General features: G+C 36.2%; 1 protein-coding gene and 1 long non-coding RNA gene across 6 annotated transcripts in view; one reads left to right on the top strand and one right to left on the bottom strand.

Annotated features, from left to right (window-relative positions):
- LOC140512773 (uncharacterized) overlaps positions 1-17,752 on the bottom strand; it is a 41,758-nt gene extending 24,006 nt beyond the window's left edge. Inside the window, exons 1-2 of the long non-coding RNA XR_011969906.1 lie at positions 17,343-17,752; positions 15,933-16,005 (exon numbers count right to left, since the gene is read on the bottom strand). This is a non-coding gene — a long non-coding RNA (uncharacterized lncRNA). The remainder of the gene's footprint in view (positions 1-15,932; positions 16,006-17,342) is intronic.
- The window catches only part of GPC5 (glypican 5), a 2,038,323-nt gene that overhangs the window by 554,952 nt on the left and 1,463,932 nt on the right, over positions 1-19,439 (top strand). The window lies entirely within an intron of this gene.

Raw genomic sequence — 19,439 nt, 5'->3', positions numbered from 1 at the left:
AAATGGTGATGAATGAGGATTTAGTGTTCCAAGTATTTATTGCTGTCTTCTCCAAACATTTGCTATCATCAGACTTGGCTGAATGACAGGATATCTAAATGTACAGAATGCTACCACCAGAAGGGACCTTAAAATGATCTATTCCAATATTTTTTTTTCATTTTTCAGATAAACTGCTGAAGTCCAATGACATTCAATAATATACCCATGGTCAGATAGTTGGCTCAGGGCAAAGTCAGGATTAGAATCCAAATGTCTTTTTACTAAACCATTTTGTTTGACATAATCCCATGTAGTCATCTCCCTTTAAACCAATATAGAATTAAATATTTTTCTCCTCCATCTTTACGAAACCCTGTATCACTCTCAGCACCTGTCATTCATGAATTATACCCTCTCCCTGGGAGTTCCTAGTTTTCCGTTTCTTCTCATGAGTTCTCCTAACTGTATTCCCACTAGCTAAATCCCCCTTACAATATCTTACTCTTTCCTCCAGTTTAACTCCTCTCCCTGCAAGCTTCTATCCTCTGAAAAGTCACAGCCTCTGCTGGGTATTAATTTTAACTTTACTGTTAGATTCAGTCCCATTCTTTTCCCACTCAGGTAATTCTGAATTAGAAAATACTTTGCCTGTTTGCCTTAGTTAAATGAATCATCTAGAAACTTGTACTTGCTCTGGTTCATACAAAAACTCCCCCATTTTTGCATCAAGAAAGCTTATGTTTGCTAAGAGAGGGGTGTTGGCAACTGCATAAGTGGCATCTGCAATTTAAAGTACCCAAAAATAGTCACTGGTAAGAACAAATGACTTCGGTTTTTTTAAGTACTGAATTGCCTTCTCCCCCCTTCCTTGGGGAAAAATAAGGTAGCTTCATTTAGATTAGAGAAAAGAAAGACTATTTTGAAATTGAATGATGTTTATATTCTGTAGGATGTATACTGTTCAGTCATTTTCAGTCATGACTTTGTGACCCCATTTGAAGTTTTCTTGGCAAAGATACTGAATAGTTTGCCATTTTCTTCTCCAGCTCATTTTACAAACAAGCAGTGAAGGCAAATAGGGTTAAGTGACTTGGCCAGAGTCTCATATCTAGTAGGTGTCTGAGGCTGGATTTTAGTTCAGACCTTACTGGCTCCAGGCCTGGACACTCTCTCCACTTACCTGCCCTTATATAATGTGTAAGTAGCACATTATTAAGTGTATTTCTGTTTATTCTAGAGGTCAGTAATAGAAAAACTTTTAAAATAATTTCCGTATTTAAATTATGTAATTGTAAAGAAGATTATGTGCTCCAATTCTTATAGAAATTTCCTTTTCTCAATCATGTTTTTCTTGACATCTTTGTAGCCTTTAACACCGCTGTCCATCCCTATCTAGGAATTTGTGACAATAGTCTCTTCTGGTTCTTTTTCTGTTTATCTGACAACTTCTCAGTCTCTTTTGACAGATCTGTATCTGTAGATATTCCACAGGACTGTATCCTGGACTCTTTTCTTTTTTTCCCTCTTTACTATTTAGCTTGGTGATATCATCACCTTCCATTTCTTCAACTCTCATCCCTATCCTGTTGATTCTGAAATCTTCTTATACTCTAACCCAGCCTTGCACAACATATGAACTGCCACAGGATTTTGGGCAGTCTGTGAAAAATGTATGGCACACTTTACTGTTTGTCATGTGACCCATACCAGCCAATCATCACTAGTGTATCTCTAGTCTAACCCATCTGTGGCCCAAAGAAGCTTAGTCTATTTTAATTTTGGCCCCTACCTATGCCAAATTGTGCAGATCTGGTCCAACCTCTCTGCTGACCTGCAGTCTCATATTTCTGCCTATTGGATATCTCTAATAGAATTTTCCCTAGATATCTTGAACTCAACATGTCTAAGACTAAATTCATTATCTCTCCTCCCAAACCCTTCCATCTTTCTTACTTTTCTGTTACCCTTCTGTTACTCAGACTTGCAACGTAAAGTTGAATTTTCATTTTCTTACCCCAGTCTGTTGCCAAGGCCCATTAATTTTACCTTCATAATATCTCTCATATATGCTCCTTCTCTCTTCTAAAATTGCCACTGTCCTGGTGTATGCCTTCACCATCACCACGATAGTGCACACCCTTATCACATCATGCCTGAACTATTGAAAAAGATTGCTATTTGATTTCCCTCAGTCAAGACTCTCTCCATTTTAGTCCTTTCCACATGTCAAGGTGAACTCCCAACTCTTGCATCAGATATGCCACTAACTTTCTCAATTGAATCCAATGGATCAATATCATCTTCAGAATCAAATAAAAAATCTCCTGGCACTCAACGCTCTTTATAATATGCTTATTTTTCAAGTTTTCTTTAATTTTACTTTTTCTCTTGTCCCCTTTGCCCAACTTACACTCTGATGCAGTGAAGACTTGAGGATCTCTTATGTTCCTCATGAGACATAAACACAAGATGATTCCACTATCACCCATACCTGGAATGTTCTGTCTTCCCTCTACTTCCTCATCTCTAGCTCCTGAATTCCTTGGTTTCCTTCAAGTACCAGTTAAAATCTCACCTTCTTTATGAAGACTCAATTCTCCCTTAATTCTAGTGCTTTCACTATGTGGATCATCTTCAATTTAAACTGTTTATAGAAAAGTAGTTGTTTGCATTTTTTTTCTCCCCCATAGACAGTGAGCTCCTTGAGAGCAGGGATTATTATTGTCTTTTTTTATCTTCAGAGCTTATCACAATGTTTGGCATATATAAAAAAACTTAATCAATATTTACTGAGTGACAGAGAAAAATGAAGAAAAAAGAAATGGAAAGAAGCAAAGATGAGAGGAAACATGCCTATATCTGAATCAAATCATTGGATAAAGAAATATACAATTTTGAAATGTACATTTTAAAAACTTGATTGCCTACTTTAATTTTAATAAGCTAAGATGTTTTGCTAGTAATAGAAATCAAATTATTTTAAGAATTCAAAGCTGTTAAATGAAATACCAAATTTAGAAATAAAACTGAAAGCCCAGTGGCAAAAATCTATCTGACATATTTGTCAAGAAAACAAGCATTGGCATGACCACTGTGTGTCTCTGTAGCATAAGGACTGTGTAGTTTGGAGTTTTATATAGGATTTTTTAAAAGATAGTTCTGAATTTGGATGCAAGAAATTTTGCTTCTTAATTGAAATGACTTAATGTTTTATGTTTATGGATTTTTGTCAACATCTGCCACATACTGGTATAATTACTTGAAACATACTACCATCCTGTATGTTTAATTTAATGTTATGAAAGAATTATGGCAAATTGTTGAAATAAAAAAAGGGGTAATACAATTTATGAAACTAGATTCTTTTCTACTAGTCTCCTCAATGGTTAGATAATTAAAAACAATTTTTAAAAATTAATCTACCTTTAAAAGAAAGGTATGGGGAGAAAAATTCTCAGGAAGAATAGATGGAAATCAGCAGGAAGTTTCATTGATCAATTTCACTCTCTTTGTTAATATTGTTGTATTCTTTTTGTTAATCATGTTTCTTTTATCACCAATTATATTCCTGAGTCATTTAGGTACATTATTAGATACGTACTTATTTAAAAATAAAATCACTGACTATTGTACTTAGTTGTTAACACTCAAGTTTTCAGCAGGATGTGAGATGCATGGATTGTGCTTTAGAACTTTGTTTTTGCTAAAATTTATATCTCCGTTTCTTAGCTCACTGCCTGACCCTTAATAGATGCTAATTGCCTGGTTGTTGCTGTTACCAGGCACTCTGCTTACCATAGGGATACAGGGAAAGGATTTTATTATACAGTAATATATATATAAACAAACCATGTATGATTTAGTAGGTGGTATTCATTCATTCTTATGGCAGAAAAAATTACCTTTCAACCCACACTCTTCATGATGAGCCCTTCTAAAAACTAAAGCTTGGTCCACTATACTCAGTGTCATTGTGGCTTATTTGGATCTTCCAGAATTTCCAGTATCCCACTGGCATAGTCTTCTAGAACCTATGACTCTATTCACAATAAGATGTAGCATCAGAGTAGACATAGTAAAGTGAACAATGTGGTCTACTAAAAAGGAATGTTATAAAGTGTTTCCAATTTTTTTTTAAACTTTTTAGAGATGCCTCAGAAAAAAAGCTATTTCAAGTTTTATTTTGTTTAACAACAGAAATGTAAAAATAAATGAATACCATGACTGCTATCTACTCATCTGTCTGTTTATCCATCTCTCTCTCTTCTCCCTCTCCCTGATAATAAATTCAATTTCAATTTAAATCAAGGATTCTTAAGCTTATTTGTGTCATTAGATCCTTCTGGCAATCTGGTGAAACCCTTGTACTTCTTTTTTTAAAAAATATTAAACCATAACTGAAGGAAAGGTTAAATATAAGTTAGAGGTTAGTTAAAATAAAGTTATATTTTTCCCCATTCCAGTTCATGATCCCCTAAATTAAAATCTGTCCATGGATTGCAGGGTAAGAACCTCTTGTCTAAACAAAATATCACTAAGTTCAACATGATTTATGACAGGGGCAAGAATGTCTACGTAATTGTATTGGGTTTCTGGGGTTATTATATGTACTACAAACTGTCCTATTGAGTTTTTCTTTTTTAATTCAAAGTCTTTCTAATACACTATTAACTTCAGTTAATGGCTTGTGGCCCATGGAAACACCTGGCAAAAACAGCAATTTGGCCATCAGTTTCCTTGTCTATGAAAATGAAGGGATTGAATTCACAAAATTCCTACATGACCTTGTTGCAGCAGGCCATACCAGATGAAACTCCCTTACTTTCCTGACAGTTATTAGATGAGTTTCTCAGGAGAATGCTGACCATATAGTTAGCAAAACTTTTGGCAAAACCTCTTATGTTGTTCTCATAGGAAAGATAAGGGAATTGAACAGTTCAATAGATTTGGAACTTGCTGAATGGGTAGATCCAAAGAATTGTCATGATATTTCATATTAACTTAGAAGGAGATTTCTAGCGAAATGAACCAGAAATTTAGGCTTTTCTCTTTGCTTTTTTTAAACCTTTTTTTCTCATAAAAAGTATAGATACATAAACACATTTAATCAATCAGTGAGCATTTATTAAGCACTTTTATGTGCCAGTTCAACCATTAAAGTCACGTTGCATAATTTGTAATCCCATCTTGGGGGAGTTTTCTTGGCAAAGATACTAGAGTGGTTTGCCATTTTCTTCTCTGGTTCATTTTACAGATGAGGAAACTGAGGCAAATAGGATTAAGTGACTTGTCCAGGGTCATATAACTAGTAAAAATCTGAGACCAGCTTCGACCTGAGGAAGATGAGTCTTCCTAACTCCAGGCCTGGCACTCTCTTTACTGCACCACCTAGCTGCTCACTGTACCAAAGGCTGAAAAATATTTGAAACAACAGTTTCTTTTCTAAAGGAGCTTAGATTCTAATGGTAAAGATAACATGTAGATGACATAAGATATGTACATAATAGAAGGAAGGTAACCTTAGGTGTAAGTGGTGGTAGTGGCGGGAACTGGAAAGGGCTTTCTGTAGGAGGCAAGTTGTGAAGGAAATCAGATATGTCAAGAGTCAGAGGTAGGGAGGGAGAGCATTCTTGGCATAGGCAAAAGATAGTACAAGGAAGAAAAAATAATGTTGTATACAAAGAATAACAAGTAGGACCCTGTAGGTGGATTATTTAATGCATCGAGGGGAATAAAGTGTGAAAAGACTATAAGAAGGATGAAATCAGTTTGTGGAGAACTTTTAAGTGTCAGAGTGCTTCATATTTAATCCTGTAGGAAGCCACTAGATTTTGGGAAAGTGTAAGGGCAAGCTTTTTTTGTTTTACTAAAATTGCCTCTGATTGAATCATGTGATTAAGGAGGATCTTCCCCATCCATTGATGGACCTGGGAAGATTTGTAGGAAGGCCCACACCTTTTGTTAATGAGGCACTGGTTCTCAAGGCATGTGATGCCCTCTGGCTCTAAAAGTGTGCAAAGACTCTGAGGTGCTGTTTTACTTTGGGGCTTAGTTTTCAGAAGAAAGTTTGTGTGCCAGATGAGACTCTGAGAAGCCACTAAGCAGCCCCTTGGCTTCGAAAACCCAGATGTTGGTGCTTCCCAATCTGGTAATTATGTCTGTATGGTTAGGCAGTTGCATTGCTTACTGTTAGACAGTTTGGAAGCACTGTCTGCTGATTTAGATATCTCTGTATTTTCTCTGAAGTTCAAGGTGCTGACTTTTCCCCCTGAACTAAGTGAATGATACATGTGATTAATTAAAGCGATTGTTAACCCTTCAGAAGTTGCTTTTTCTTTTAGAAAAGCAGATCAAAGAACCTGTGACAGCAGGTCCCTCTGTGTATGTTGGGTTGCTTACTGATATGGAAGGATGGGGTTGATATGGTCTATTTTAGGAGAATCACTTTTGCATGTCTGTGAAAGGTGGAATGGAATGGAGAGAGACTTTGGATAGGGAGACAATGAGAAGGCCCTTGCAAGCTGTCAGGTTTAGAGGTGTTAGTAAGAAATGCGGATGACATAGGGCAACTAGGTGGCACAGGGGATAGAGTGTCAGGCCTGAAGCAAGAAAGACTCATTTTCTTGAGTTCAAATCTGGCCTGAGAGACTTAACTTACAATCTGTGTGACCCTTGAAAAGTAATTTAACCCTGTTTGCCTCAGTTTCCTCATCTGTAAAATGAGGTGGAGAAGAAAATGGCAAACTTCTCCAGAATCTTGCCAAGAAACCCTCAAATGGGGTCAGGAAGAGTGGCACAGGCCTGGAAATGACTGAACAACCACCACAAAGTAGATGACATACATTTGGGTGGGATAGCTAATATATTTGATAACAAAATTATCTTAAAAAAAGGCCTCAGATTCATGATATACGAGGATTATTTGAAAGAACTTAAGATATTGAACCTGGAGAAAAGATTTGTTGGGAGAAGGGAAATTTCTTTCTATTTATCCCCAGAATCTAGAAATAGGAACAATGACCTTAATATAAAGTGGGGAAAAATCAAAAAGATTGGAGTGATCTAAAGTTCAAAAGTTTGGCTTTGTGGGAGGCAATGTTTTCCATGAAGAGTCTTTCAAGTAAGAATTCCTCAGAAATTATACGATAAGATTATTTTTTCAGGTTTATGTCCAGGACTGGCAATCCATAAAGTCCATTTCAACTCTGAGATCCTTTGAGTCTCTGAACTAGCTAATCTCTAGGGTCTAGATCTATGATAAGTCAGTATCCATTAACTATCTTTTCAAGGGTTTCAGAATTTGTATTATGATCACTTGTTTTCTCATTGCAAAAATATCCTTTGGTCTTCTGTTTTATTGGTTCTTATAGAACCTATTACTTCCCCTGAAATTTACTGTGAATTTTTGTGAAGCACCAGAACCAGACTCTTTCCTAAAAAGATATACCCTTTCAAATTTAACTCTTTAACAAGATAGGACCACACTTCCAAAGGAACAACCCAAGGTTTGATTGTGTTGGTAATAGCACACAGATACAAGTGATGTAAGCATTTAAGTTAGTACCAAACAGAAGGTAAGTGGACTTAGTGGGGGTACTGCGTAAGTAGGGAATTGCATGGCAAAAAGAATGAATTCTGTTATTCCAATTTATTGAGGAAAATAAGATTCAAAATATTTGAATTGTACAAGGGAAAAATAATATTGCGATCTGGTGTTCTTGGCACATGATGTGAATGTTTCACTTTATAATGATCTTGTCAAAAAAGAATTGGCAAAATGTACCTAGGAACAGTGGAAAACAGAAATTAGTCCTACCAGATCTACACTTTTTAGAAATTTTAACTTTTATATGTTTATTTCTTTGGAAGTGTGCCATAATTATGGTATTCTTTTGACACCAGTCACATGCTGCCTTAAGTTGAATGTATTACATATATCACTTCTAATTATAGATTTTAAACTCATTAAAGACAGAAATAATGTCTCTTATGTTGTATTACTGAAAAGATTTTTATAAAATCAGCTTCATACCCAGTGATGAATAGATGTGTCCTTCATGAATGAACAAGAATTGCCTATCCACATGTATAGGAGGGTAGTAGAATAAAATGGTAGTAATAAATAATAAACGCGTATTTGTCTCTTTTTTTCCTCCTGGAGTAATGTTTCACTTGTAGATGGAATATAAATATGACTAACATTGCTAAGAAAAGCCACTGACATTTCTAAGGAAACATGTAAGGATTTACCTTTGTCTTGTCTAAAGAAGAAAAGCGTGGGGGGAAATCTAGGGTTTGATATGGACAGCACAATTTTTCACATGTGAGACAAATGAAAGCAGCAATTCCAGTTTCCTATTTCTTCTGCATCTGAATCACCCAGGGTCACTTTGCAGCTTCTAAACTTTATACATAATACAACAAGGATACCAGGTTTTTGACATTCTGTGTAGAGTGGCTTTGCTATTTTAATGCTCAGTTTATCTAGGCATAACATCACCAACCCAGTGATTTTGATGATGATGAAAAACCACTTTTTGAGGAGCACATTTTTCTGCTTTCCCCCCCTCAACGCTTTTCCCAGAGAAATGAAGAGATAATGATTTTTATTTATCTGCCAAAAATAAATCAATACTATATTTTTTTGGAACTGCTAATCTGGCCAGTGGTGGGCAGGCTTATTTCGGTTGTCTTTTGCCTTCCCTTTTCCTATCATGTTCTTATATAACATCCGACATCACATGTCATTTTTTGAAGGTCATGGATCATGTTTAAGAAACATGAATGGAAGACATATCTCCCATACAGCACAATGTATTAGACTTGTACAGTCTTGTACAAGCCCTACACTAATCCTTTTATCAGTTTTGTTACTATCCATATTTCCAATTAAATTATATATTTTTACATTTTAAACTTCTTTATTAGGACTTTGCAAACTTTATAATGCTAAAGAAATGCTATTTTAGAATCTGAAGCCTTCATTTTACAGAGGAGGAAACTGATTTCTAGGGAGGTTAAATAATGTGTCCAGGGTCACAAACATGGTAAATTCAAAGGCAGAATGTGAACCCAATTCCTCTGACTCTAGAGGGCTCTTTCTATTGTACAAAACTGAAAAACTATTTCTCTAGTGTTGATCAGAATTTATCACTTCAGTGGAGAGCAAAATAAAATAAAAGATTTTATATGTAAGATGCTGCATACGATTTTAAGTAAGACATAAAGCACTTTCTGAAAGTGGAGATCATTCTTAAACAGAAGCTAGAATGCTACTTGTTAATATGTTATAGTGGGGTTTCTTTTCATATGTGGATATCATAAAATGACTGTGGAGGTCATTACAGCTCTCAATGTCCATGAGAGGAAAGGAGAAATCTGAGGAATTTACTTCAGGCTAGAATCATATAAGTTTGGAATAATTTAAATGTCGTCCTATCTGAAAGAGGAGACGTAGCATAAGTTTTCTCAAAGTTACTTAAAATACTGTGAATCTAGAGTTCATCTGATTGTTCTAGTTTTAGATACACAAATGGATCTATGATATTATCAATTTCCATCAAAATGATGGAATTCATATTACATCTGCACTTGTCCATCCTGAGAGACTCTTCCCTGTGTCCTCCCATATGATGAACACAAAAAATCCCCTTAATGTTCTTGGAAACCCCCCTCCCTTTCCTTTGATATCATGAAGATGCCAGTGGAGCAGGTGAACTATCCCTGGATTTTACTTCTGTCTGGCCACATGACCAACCCATTATCTTTTCCACTTACATATTTTTTTGTTGATACCCTTTACTCTACTTCTTGGGAGTCCTCTATTTATACTGCTTTGGAGATATCTCATATCCACAATACATAGTTTGATTACCTTCCTCAAGTGAATGAAGAATATCTATTATCCACACTATAACTATGCTGTCTTGTGGATAATCTGTAGAGTTTCACAATCAGTCAGTCAATCAGTATTATTAAGCCTTTACTATGTACCAGGCACTGTCCTAATCAATGAGGATACAAGGAAAGGCAAAAAAAAAAAAAAAAAGACCTACCTTTGCCTCAAGGAATTTATAGTCAAATGGAGAAAACTGTGTGCAAATAAATACACATACATACACAAATATGTACATACGTGTAAATATACATACATACATATATGCATGTGCACAAACATATATGTATATGTGTATACACACAATCAAGAAATGCATAGAGAGCAGAATGTAGGTAATCCTGAAAAGGAAGATTCAAGTGGCTTGACAGCAGACTGGAGGTTGGAGTACCAAACTTCTCTCAATGACTTCCTTAACAGAAGGTGAAACAGGAGTTTGGGGCTCTTTTCACTCTGTATCTACTATTCTCCCTAATTCAACTCTACAGAACAAGATGCTCTCATGCTGGGTTCCTACTGGTCTCCCCCCTTCCCCTTTCCTGCTCCTTTTGTGTGTTGTTTCCCTGTATTAGTTCATAAACTCCTTGAGGTCAGACACTATCTTTTTATTAACTGTATTCCTAAGACTTAGCATAGTGCCTGGCACCACATAGTAGGCACTTAATGTTTAGTGGGTTGGTTAGGATATACTTACTTATTGATCTATCTAGATTTAGCTACAAATGTACCTATTTATAGGTACAAAGACAATCTGAGATATAAAACAAACTTTTAAATCTCTATATAATGTGTTCTATTTGTGGGAGTAAAATTATAATGAAATGTGAATCAATGTTTACCCTACTAGTATTCCAGGGAAGAGGAAAGAATTGCAATCTCAGTAGACTGTAATTTGCCCAACAAAACTGTAAGTGGAAGACCAATCAACCAGTAAACATTTATTATGTACCTACTATGTGCCAGGGATCCCTCCCTCCCTTTTTCTTCATCCCCCTCACATCTTTGATTGTCATTGAAAATGCACAGTTTTGTCCAGAATTGAACAGGAGGAGGTGAGTGGGATGCATTATCTTTCAGACATGCTATAGTTGTCTTAATGACCAAATGTCTCCCAGGAAAAAAAAGATCCATATTTTTAATAGCATTCTTGGAATAATTCTTGGAATAGCATTCTTGTAATAATTCCATACAGCTTCATGGAACACAACAGTTTTTGGAAGAATTAAAAATGTATATGGTTCACACACACACACATATATATAATATATAGACATACAGTATATGTATAGATACAATATAATTAAAATATCACATTTATTTAGCATTTTACTCTTATGGATTATTTTGTATACATTTTACATTATGTGTATGGTTTTATAGTTCCCTACACCATTCCCTGATGCCTTCAACACAAGGAAAGTGTTGTTTGCTGCTTAACTTGCTTGATGACTTTTGTCTGGTAGCTAATTTCTTTCAGATACTGTTTTTCCCCTAAATTAAGTAGAAGCAATGAGCACAGATTTGGATATCCCAATAATTTTGTAAAAAATGTCAACAGTGAGAAGAGTAATTGAATATCCTCTGCTCCAGCCTCTTCTTACACTTTTAACTCTAACCAAATAATTTTCTCCAGGTTAAGGTGTGATATCTTTTAACATTAATATAAAGTTAATTGTACTAATTGAAAAAGACACCAAAAGGCAGCTAAGCTTTAATTAATTGTAACGGACAACCTAATCCCAGAGAACAGAAAATGAAATACCGTCTCCTCTGAGAAAAGTAGTGAGGAACTATGGGCATGGAATGTTGAATTCATTGTGAACCACGGTCATCTGGTTGTTACAGTGAGGTTCTAATCAAGGAGTCTGTGTTTGTCAAGAAATAACAAATATGCTTTGAAAACAATAAAACCTGAAAATAATAATGTTTGTAATCTGACAATCCACATACCTGATAGTTGTAAATAATTAATTACCTCTCATAATCCTAGGCAGAATCCAAAGCAATATATTTGATTTGGTTTAAAGTTGAATATTATTTCACCCTACTCCACTCTGTGTCTCCCACTATCCCACTGACATCTGGAAAAAATGTTCAGATGCTAAGAAACTCATTTCTGCTTTCAACAATAGTGTTAATACTATCTTAAAAACCACATTGAAATACGACACCCAATCCAACAAACATATGAGTTTTAGCATTATGTTATATGTTAGCTATAACACTATTTGACATTATTATTAAAACCAAAGTTTCATATATTTTTGTTAAAAAAAAAAAACCCTTTTGTGGCACTTGGTTAAATTAGGGAAACAGAAGTAACCAGCAGTAAATCAATGTTTCTGTGGCTAACTGCTTGGACATATTGCAGCTGTCCTCCTGAGTGTGGCATTTAGTCATCTGGGGAGGCTTGTGTGGGTAGCCAAGGTGCTGAGTACCTGGATGAAGCAGTTGGCTCCATAAACATTCAAGTAGCTAGAAATTATACCAGGCATGGGAAAAGTCAGTTAACCCACTGCCCAGAGAAATATTATGGAAATAGCATTCCTCTTTACGTTAAAACTTCATTTCTTTATACCCCAGTTACATTTACCTATCAGTGGTCTAATATAGTTATCTCTTTCCCATCACAATTTTGCTATACCATGGAGCAGCATAATAAATTAAATGGGATTTTTTTTGGGAGTTGGGGAAAGCTGCAAGTGACACACAGAGGCCAGTATATGACACAGAAAAAGTTTGGAAACTCAGAAATCCATATATATATAGAGAGAGAGAGAGAGAGACAGAGAGAGACAGAGAGACAGAGAGACAGAGAGAGAGACAGAGAGACAGAGAGAGACAGAGAGAGACAGAGAGACAGAGAGAGACAGAGAGAGACAGAGAGAGAGAGAGAGAGAGAGAGAGAGAGAGAGAGAGAGAGAGAGAGAGAGAGAGAGAGAGAGAGAGAGAGAGAGAACATATTTTATCTTTCAGTACCATAATACTTTAGACTTCTTCTGTGGGATGAGGGGAAGGATAAAAATTTCTACATGGATTTTCTAGATTGCTAGGGCACTGCACCCTAAACACTGTGATGTGAAGTGATAACTGTGTTCTCTTCAGTTCTAGCATATATTTTAGAACTTACAATGCTATATTTAGGCTTCTGCTAATATTCATCAACCATATATCATTTGTCAATGACCAGACAATGGATTTCACTTTTGTTGACACTTTTGATTCAAATGGTTTATGTATTTGATTGATAGTTGCTATCTTCATTAGTTGCTTTTAAAACAACCAAATAATTGAATGCTTAAAGATGGAAAGGAAGTTTAAAACTTATCTCCAACCTTACTATTTTATAAAGAAAATATAAGGATGTCTGTGAGACCTCTCACCATCTCACCTCAGACACTTGACACTCACTAACTGTGTGACCTTGGACAAGTCACTTAACACCAATTGCCTCATCCTGGGTCATCTCCAGTCATCCTGATGAATATCTGATCACTAGATTCAGATGGCTCTGGAGAAGGAGTGAGGCTGGTGACCTGCACAGCCCTCCCTCACTCAAAAAAAAAAAAAAAAGTCAAGTGCAAGTCATGTCATCATTTCTCTGATGGCATGGTCTTCTTTGGCAATGAACGACGAACACACATAAGGATGTCCAAAAGAAATGAGGTGGATAGGTCAAAGTTGTAACTTGTGTTTGGTTCTGGAAGGAGAACTCTTTACTCCAAACCCAGCGCTATTTCTGCTTCTCAGACTCAAGGACGAGTTTGTTTTGGATCCCATGGAGATGATAGGAAAAGCCACTGAATTTTCTTGAGTGGGAGTATTTTGGGAATGTGTTTCAGGAATATCTATTTGGTAGTTGTACGGAAGATGAATTGTAGAGAAGAGAGCTTGGATACAGAGAGACTATTTAGGAGCATATTACAATAGTCCAGGAAAGAGCCTGAATGAGGGTGGTGTAGTATGAGTGGAGATAAAGGAAAAGAGGTAGTCCTTAAATAGTTACTGCTTTTTCTTCTTCCTCCTTCTTTTCTTCTCCTCCACCTTCTTCCAAAGTTCTATGATTCCAAGTGATCTTTGTGACTTCATTGTTTTCCATGTTGGTTATCTCAAAACACTACCAACAGTAACCAACAGATAACTTTATTATTATCAGGTGGCAGAGTAGATAAGAGTGCTGCCCTTGTCAAGAGGATAGTTCAAGTCCCTCCTCAGAAGGAGCTGTGTGACCATCGACAAATCACTTAATCTCAACCAGCCTCAGGTTCCTTCTGCTGTGTAAAATGGAGACAACCCATAGGGTTCTTGGGAAGACCAAATAAGGTAACCTATGTAAGGCATTTTAGAAACCTTAAAGTGCTATGTAAATGCCATTTTTATCATTACCACATCACATCAACTATTACTGAATTGTAATCATCATTTATTAGTGCTTTTATCCTTTACATTCTGAACTTACGTCTCCTGATCCATGTGGCTGCCTATCTCTGGTTCATACTTCTTTCTTATGGCCAAAGCGTCAAGGGGGAAAAAAGAAAGCTATGTGAAAAGCTTTGAGTTAAGGAGAGATGATTCAGTGTGCCAGATTTTCAGATTTTTAATGCTTCCAGGTGCAGGGATAAATAAACCGAAGTTACAAAGAGCTTAACATCTCATAGAAGGCCTGACCAATATTTAACCCTGTTATGAGAATGAACTTTTAATAGAAAATTAGGCAGAGAAATTTTTTAAAAAGAGGATTTTCATCAAGTGTTCTTAAGATTTGGAATTTGAAAAAAAAAGAGAGAAAATCTCCTCGAGACATCTTTTAATCCCCTTGCCACATATTTCATACACATGCTTAACTGGATTTTGAAACATCTAAGAGGGAAAAATTAAAATTTTAATCTGCAGCTTAAAGAGCTGTGTTGTTGTGCCTTTAAAATACTCTAGACCATGTTTTATTGGTCCATTAATTCATATTTTGAGTGGCTAAAGAAACATCCTGTAAGCCAGTGTCTTGCAACACACCTGAGACGTGTATTAATGAAAGATTCAAATATACCCAAGAGTCTGTTAATGCTATATTAAAGCACTTATAAATGGAACTTTAATTTAAAGTCTCACTAAAATGAAAATGAAATGCTATATTGATTCTCTGGCCAGATGCTCTTCAGAAACATGCAGGGCATGCTTTCTTCACACTCCAAATTATAGTCTCCGTCTTGACCTGAACACTATTAAAGAGAACTCTCTGATGAACAGATGTCTGTATAAGGAAATTAAAATGAGCACCTGAATTTTCTTAAGACTTTTGGACACTAGGTGGCAGAGGTCTCCATGAATATTGTTTCTGCAATAAATCATTTCAGCTGCCTTTGCTTTTCTGATAGGAGCTTATCAAAACAAAGGATATTGAAAAAAAATAATTTTTGAACTTTTTTTTTCACACAAGGAAGCAAAAGTGTTCTTGATTACTAGATGTGTGGAATTACTTTCTGTAAAAAAAAATGTCAATTTCATTTGTAGCATCAAAAAAATCAATCTGCCCCCTCTGGGGTGAATTGTGACTTCGGTTTCATTGAATAATGTTCTGGGGTATTTTTTTTTTTTGCTTTTGCTCTATTTTTGTACTTCAACTTTTTTCTCTTTAATTTTTAGGTAAAAAGTCTTTATAGAACAAAAGCTGAATCAGCAGCAGAGAATAAGAGGTCAATATGAAACTTCACTTACAGGATGCTATTAGGAGTTGGCCCCTAGTCAGCTCTATTCATTGAGGAAGGAGGCTGCTTCAAAGGACAGCACATTTGGGCAGATATTGTTAAAAATAAGATAGGAGGAGGATAAGTTAAAAGTCACAATGACAAACAGATCAGCTTTTACTATGCCATTTTGGAAGAGGGGAAGAGTAAAGGTTGCCTAATAAATAGTTCCTTTTACACCTTCAATTCTCTCCTTCCTTAAAACAAAGTAATTGTCCATGTTCTTATGAATCATAGAAAGACAATCTGTAAAGTAAATCTTTAAATTTCTGTGTAATAGAATAACATTTATAATAAAATTTGAATCAACTTACTCTTCTAGTATTCAAGGGAAGAATGAAGAACTTGTTTGTTTAATCTCAGTCGAACATAATTTCCCTAATAAAGCTGAAAGTAGAAGATGTATCAATTAGTGCACATTTATTATGTGCCTACTACATACTAGGACTATGCTAAGTGCTGGGGATACAAAAAGGGGAAAAGACAGTACCTGTCCTCAAGGAGCTTACTATCTAATGAGGAGCTCAATTCTTCAGACCATTTTCTCTACTTTTTCTTCTAATTTAATTTAGACATTAACTGGCTGTGTGAATATGAGTTATTTACTTGAGTTCTTTGAGGCTCAGTTTCCTCATCTGTGGAACAGAAATAATAATAAGATATCTCACAGGACCATTGTGAAGATCAAATAATATCCATGAGAGCTGTCATTACTACTCCTACAGAGAATTCATCAACCAAGTCAGATTTCATATTAAATGAAATCATTATATATAATGAAAATGAGAAGACTAGAAATGTGGACTAGGTACACAGTCAAAGGATCTAGGACACCCTCCCAAAAGTATGTGTGAAGTCTGCCTAAATATTAGTAAGGCTATTAATTTTGGAGCAGAAGATTGTTAAGCTAGCGTTGAACTTTCAAACTGTTGGATCTGTGATTTGTGATTTCAATTAATTGACTACCCAAGTAAGTTAAAATGGTGGAACTGATAGGCCTCCTTAGTTTCCTCTGTTTATTTTCATCAGGAGGTGACCTCTGTGGGTCTTCTCAGCTGCTAATGCATTACCCCCTCAGAATACCTTCCATGTGCACACTCTCTCCCCTACCTCCTCTCCTAGTTATTTGCATTTTGCCTATCCTATTAAAGTATATGCTCCTTGAGGTCAGAATTTTTTTGTCTTTCTCTGTACTCCTAGAGTCTAGTATAAAACCCACCATATAATAAGTTCCTAAGGAAGGCTCGTTTAAATAACAGAATCGTTGGTTGATGTTCAGGGGCTATACATTTGTATTCTTTCTGTGGTGTCAGGGAGCTATGTAGCAAAAGATTAAACTCACAAAGGATCTATCATTTTGTCATATGGAGAACCCCTACTATGGGAACTCTTTTCTTCTGGGAAACAAAAAATAAAAGCTCTTTGACTCACAACAGTCTTATGGAGTTCCCTGAGGTACACAGAGTTTAAGTGACTTGGTCAAGATCACATACCAAGTCAGAAGTGGCATTTGAACCCGCACATACTTAGCTTTAAGCTTAGCACATATTCTACTATGCCACAACATCTCTATTATCAGTAAGAATTCTAAAAGAAAAATAGTGGAAAAGTATCTTTAAAAAGGCTTTCCCAGAATCAATAGTAACTAAGGAGGGGTGAAACACTGGAAGAAGAGGAGAAGGTGGAGTAGGAGAAAGAGGAGGAGGAGAAAGGCTACTACTCACTCAGAAGTTGGGTTTGTTCTTCATTCTCAGAGAGGACCATGATATCAAGATGATGATGTGACTTGCAGTTGACTTGGATTTGAGTGAGGGAGGGCTGTGCAGGGTCATCAACCTCACTTTCTTCTCCAGAATCATCTGGATCCAGTGACCAGATATTCATCAGGATGACTGGAGATAGCCAGGATGCAGTGGGAGACTCTGGCCCTTTCAGGCTAAGGTGCTTTTTTTCCTCTGTGTTTACTGGCTACATTTCTTGCTCAAAGATCAAACCTCAAACCCAATTCACTCTGGAGTTCATAGACTGAACAATAAGTCCCCACCCACCTAACACAGAGTAGATTTAAATACTAAATTGTAATTGTTTCTCTTTTACCCAAGAACCTTGAAAGTCTTGTCCTCCCAGTTTGATTTTTTTTTTTAAATTAACAGGGCCATCCCTTGAGCAACTACTTAAAGAAGACCATTCATTGAATGAGTGTATCTCATTCAAAGTGAGAATGCTATAAGACTTTAGCCTGAAAGGGCCAGGGTGTCACAATTGCCTCCTGGGCCATCTCCAACCATCCTGATGAATATCAGGTCACTGAACTCAGATGACTCAGGAGAAGAAAGTGAGGTTGATGAACTTGCACAGCCTTCCCTCACTCAAATCCAAGTCAACTGCAAGGCATGTCACCTTCTTGATGTCATGGTCCTCTTTGACAACAAAGGACAAACACAACAACAAGTAACTAAAGAAGGCAAGTCAGTGGTACTGGGACTTGTCTAGCATGAAACTGTTCACCTAGATGTTAGGCAGCATGTTATACAGGTGAAGCCATACAGAGCAGAGTAGAGCCAACAGTTTTAGGAATGCTAAGTGAGGGCCCTTTGTATTATCTGGACAGTTTGCCACAGATGTTAATCTCCCTTAAGATCCAGTGCCTGCCAGGAATCACAATTACAAGGATGGATGCTTTGATCCATAGCCAAGATCTAAAGGACTGAGGAAAATGAGTAGAGGCAGAGCTGTTGTTTGTTAAGGATGTGTACAACCCTGTAATGTGTTCTGAAGGTCTAAAGGCAGGTTAATGACACACTGAAGTTTCTTAAAAACCATGATAATTCCATATCCAGATCTCTGAGTCTTGTTCAATTGAAACTCTTGATTCAAAGATATTCTTGGTGTCCATAGATAATCAGTGATATGCATATAGTTCTAACTTGTGCTAGGGGGGAAAATATTGAAGACAACCAGATGGCTACCTATGTTTCATTCTGACCTTACTATTAGTTGAAACTCAATTTAATCATATATTTGTTGCTATTTTGTGTTGGTTTAGCATCTTTTCCCCAGACTTTATTGCCAACCCTGAATATCTCTTTATTGCCAAACAGAGCCTACAGATTTCTCAGTTTGGCATTTAAAGTTCTTTGCAAAGTGGCATCAAGCTATTATATACCATTCTCCTTCACATACTGCCTACTTACTGTTCCTTGAACTCAGTAGACCTTCTCCTACCTCAGTGTGGGAGGATATTACCCATCTCTAGAATATGCTCCTTTGTTTCTCCTACATCTTAGAATTTCTAGATTCATTTAAGGATCAGACCTTTTCTGATTACCTATTTATAGACATGTCTTGCTTCACATGAGTGGATCATTCTGCATTATGAAATGAATGGCAAAATGAATCTTGAAGTTTGCACAGTACTGTATAGTAAAGTTAATATAAGTATGCAGCATAATTCTCCTTCCCCACCCACTACATTTAGCCTTTATCACTGCTGGCTGGCTGTACAACTTTTTTTTTTTTTTTTTTAATGAAGCTATTAAGAGGTGTTTGGACAGTGACTCTCCTTTTTCCTTATACAGCTAATGATAGCAGACAATATTATCCTCAGCTTGTCCTTGAACATTTAAAAATTGTAAATTATTTGGATCCATCTTTTCAATACAGGAAAAAGGTTCCCTCAAATAATGAAATGCCTTTGCCAATTATTTTATTTTGCATTGTTTGGTTTGACTTCTCATTCTGAAATTTCCCTTTTTTCTTCTTCAATCTTTGCAGCTAGCAGCTCAATCAGATCCTTATTTGACAGTTCTCTATGAGACTTA

This window comes from Notamacropus eugenii, chromosome 6 (assembly GCF_028372415.1).
Source record: "Notamacropus eugenii isolate mMacEug1 chromosome 6, mMacEug1.pri_v2, whole genome shotgun sequence".
NCBI lineage: Eukaryota > Metazoa > Chordata > Mammalia > Diprotodontia > Macropodidae > Notamacropus > Notamacropus eugenii.
Note: the sequence above shows the minus strand (reverse complement) of the source record. Positions and strands in the feature narration are given on the sequence as shown.